Genomic DNA, 4014 nt, shown 5'->3' with positions numbered 1-4014 from the left:
AGCCCAAACTTGTGCGTATGCTTCAAGCAGGCCTGGAGCGTTGGCTTTTTTCTGCTTTGGAGTATGTGGTCTCCATATCTCTTCTCGTGGGAATGTTACAGGAGTAAACGTTCTTGTCATTGAGAGCGAGGCTGGCAGGCCCTTTGGGTTCAAGGGTATTTTAGCTCTGAGTTTGGTCAGCAGATCTACCCCTGGGCTGCAGGGTTATGGGGCAGATGGGCAGGTAGAAGAATTCATGAGTTACGTCCTGTCCTCACAGATGGCAGGATTGAGGTTGGCAGAAGGGCTGCCTGGGGTCCAGTGGCACCCATGATGGTGATCTTTTTATTGGAGGATGGTGCCACTGGGATGGTCACAACTGCATGGTCAATTCCTGTGTTGACCATGCAGGTCACTGGCTGGTCCCCAGAGGTCACTTCAGCCATGGGCTCCCAGGAGCCAAGATGAAGGACTATCTGTCCTAGCCTGAGTCCACTTCCAGAAGCCCTGTCAGGTGGTAGGTTGGTGGCTGAAGCCAATAAGGAGAATGGGCATAAGTGGAGCTCCTCAAGTGGAGCATTCCCTCTTTCCCTTCCCCCCATGGGTTGGGGGAGAGTCCTGGTTTCTGAGTGTGATCTGGTCTCGCAAGTGCAGCAGCAAGGAGTGGTTTGCTGCTTCTTTATTCTGTCGAACTTACACTGAACTTTGTGGTCCTGGCTAACAAAGATTTTTGCAGTCATCTTGAGCAGCTAAGTGACATTCATGCCAGCAAATCCTTCTAGCTTTTGGAGTTTGCACCGAATGTCAGGCGCCAACTGGGCCACGAAGGCAGCATTGATAATTTGCTGGTTCTCAGAATCTCAGGGTCACTTGTTGTGTAGGTCTGGAACACCCTGCAGAGCCACTCACGGACATTTCCAGGTGACTCATTGGCCTTTTGAATCACTGAGGCAGACTTGGACATGTCGTCAGGCTTTCTGGCACCAGCACAGACCCCCATTAGGATGGCCTCCCTGTTCCTACAAGGGAAGACTGTCAGGTACAGAAGTCCCACTTTGACTTAGCATCAGGATCTGCTGCTTTGGCCCAGTCAACTGGGCCATGGTCAACTTCCTGTTACAGTAGGTGAGTCAGTGTTACACCATACAGTGTTGCCACAGAACTGCAGGTTAGGGCTCACTCAGACTCCAGGGTTGGGGTTTTTTTCCCTGGGAGCCACACAGGCTACATTGGTCACACTCATACACTCAGTCACTCAGAAGTTAAACACTCCTCCCCAAGGAAATCTGACTGAGGTCTCTGACCTGAGAACTCGGGAGGTGATCAGATTCCCCTTCTGTCCAGTGGGACAGGCCTGACTGTGACTGGGCCCTGGGGCCTTACCTCGTCTTGAAGTCCTAAGGTAGGATGGTCCACTTTTTCCACAAGTCCAGTCTGGAGAAGAGGGTGCAACTGTCGGTTGCCCTTGCCCTACCAAGGAGGTCCCCCTGAAAGAGGGTGTGTGTCAACCTGGCTGGGGAGTCATAAGGGGCTATGAAGCAACTCAGATGACAAAGAGAGGAGAGGGCACAGCAAGGCATGGAACATAACAAGACATCATCTGCCAGCTGAGGCTTGAGGTGAGCCCTTGGAGGAGGGATTCCAGAGTGGATTAGTTTTCTGTCTCTCTACACCTAGTGAGTGGCAGAGCCAAAACACGTTCAGGTTTTCTGCTTCCAAATCCCACCATCTCACCTGTTTTGCCACGCAAGGCCACCACCCTGGGTACTAAAATCCTCACAGAGCCTCCGGGGCTGTCATTTAGACCTCACATTTCCTTCTGCCCCATGAGGATATGGGAGGCGAAGCAGTGCTCGTGTTCAGTGGTGGCGCCTGCTTCCCCAGGTATCCTCAGCAGTGGATGTGAGGACAGTGTTGGCTTCTGGAGTGACGGGGAAGGACACAGACTGTGTGAGGGTCCGTGGAGAACAGAGGTTGACTAAACATTCTAAAGAAGAAAAAACACCCACAATAGGCTAGGGCAGAGATGGAATGACGCACTGGAGGTGTAATCTCAGAGTTTCCTGGGGGAAGGAGCCCCGAAGGAGAGGTGACTCAACTTGCGGGTGCTGGTAGCAAGGCTGCTTTGGGAATAAAGCGTTGTCCTTTTGGAAGGCACAAGGTGTTTAAGAGAAAGTCAAGATCTACCTGGTTTTGAAACTGTGAATCTACATCTGTTGTTCGCCCTTGAGAAGGCCGATGCCTCAAGCACCAGTTATTGACACCTGGCAAACCAAAGGAGACGAAAGCTGTCACCACAAAGCCCATCTGGCCTTGGGGTCACAGGTGCAAGCTTGTGTGGCGGGTGGGGCAGCCGGGGTATTGAATGGTGGATTCCAACATAGTCCCAAACTCCAGGGTCTTTACAGATTATGGGTGCTGTGCTTTCCTGGCGCCGGGTCGCTGGATGTTCTGTGTTCTGTAAACCTGAAGGAAACTTACAGATTGGAAAGCCTTATGATTCCTCGCCTTTTAGTTTCTTTTCCCCTTAGTTAATTCTGCCCTCAATATATATATATATATATTTTTTTTAGTACAGGGTCTCGCTACACAGATTGGATAGTGTTGATCATAGTGATCTTCCTGTTTTCAGCCTCCCAAATGCTGGGATGACAGGCGTGTACTCACCATGCCCAGTCTGTCACTGTGCCCCAAGAGTGGGGTGCCCTTAATTATTTGGATACAAAGACATTTTTTTCCCCTGCAAAACAGCAGAACATATTGAAAAGCTGCTTTTCCCTGGAGGTTGGGGATGAGATAGAGAAAAGCAGTGCTCCCCCAGAGGATGATAAGACACCAGAGAACAGGTTTGGTTTTTGGGGGGTACTGAGATTCAGACTCCGGCATATGAATCTGAGGAGGGATGACCCCTGTCCAAGCCTATAGCAAAGTGATGCTGAGCGCGAAGGTACAGACAGTTGTTAAAAGTCTCACAGCTGACATTTATAGTTTAGAACGATTAAGGCAGGGAGCATTATTAGGTCAGGGGGCAGAAATTAAAGGCAGGAAAGGAAGTGGTTTCTGCCAGGAACTGGCTACACAAAGACAGCCAGGGCTGGACCCAGAGTCTCTTTTCTGTCATCAGCAAAGTAAAACAGGCCATGGAGATAGCTCAGCAGACTAAGCACCTGCCTGGAAAGTGCATTGACCTGGGTTTGATCCCCGGTACTGCATGCTGTGCTGGCTCCACCTCTGGGCGTGCTGGTACAGCCTTGATCCCAGTTCTGGGGAGGCTGAAAACAGGAGGATCACTTTAAGTCTGAGCTGCATAGTGAGACCCTGTACCAAATACGTAACGTTAAAAAAGAAAGAAAGGAAGGAAGGAAGGAAGGAAGGAAGGAAGGAAGGAAGGAAGAAAGAAAGAAAGAAAGAAAGAAAGAAAGAAAGAAAGAAAGAAAGAAAGAAAGAAAAAAAAGCAAAATAAAGTTCCTTGAAGTGCTTCACCTTTGCTGTAAATACTGGCTCTGTGACGTGGTGATGTTGTGACATCTGAGTTAAAAATCAGTGCCAGGCGGACCCACAATGCATGACGGATGCACATACAGAAGTACAGGGGCCAGATGTGTGATTATGACAACAAAATTGAGAGTTCACATCTGGAGCTCAGTCAGGCCCAGATGATTTTACAGGAAACCCAGAAACTAGGCAGCAGATTTTCCTAGTCTACCATGTAAAAAGTTCAATTAGGTTACATCCAATGCAATGAATAACATATTGACGATTACTTACATTCAAAAACCGCCAATATTCCCTTTTTATTGATCTGATTTCTTACCTTTTTTGATTCAGAATATGTTTTCTTCCAATTGTATTTTCCTCTTTAAGGTATTATTTATACATTAATTTCTATTCGCTTGGTGGCTTCCCTAAATGTTGACATGAGTTTTCTTTTTGTATTATAATCTAATTGAGGGGGCTGGGGAGATGGCTCAGTGGAATAAGCACTTCCCTGGCAAGCGCAAGGGTCTGAGTTCAATCCCCGGTTCTGAAAAAAAA

Source organism: Octodon degus, unplaced genomic scaffold, assembly GCF_000260255.1.
Source record: "Octodon degus isolate 3935 unplaced genomic scaffold, OctDeg1.0 scaffold00018, whole genome shotgun sequence".
NCBI lineage: Eukaryota > Metazoa > Chordata > Mammalia > Rodentia > Octodontidae > Octodon > Octodon degus.
The sequence above is the reverse complement of the archived record's forward strand: the minus strand, read 5'-3'. Positions refer to the sequence as shown.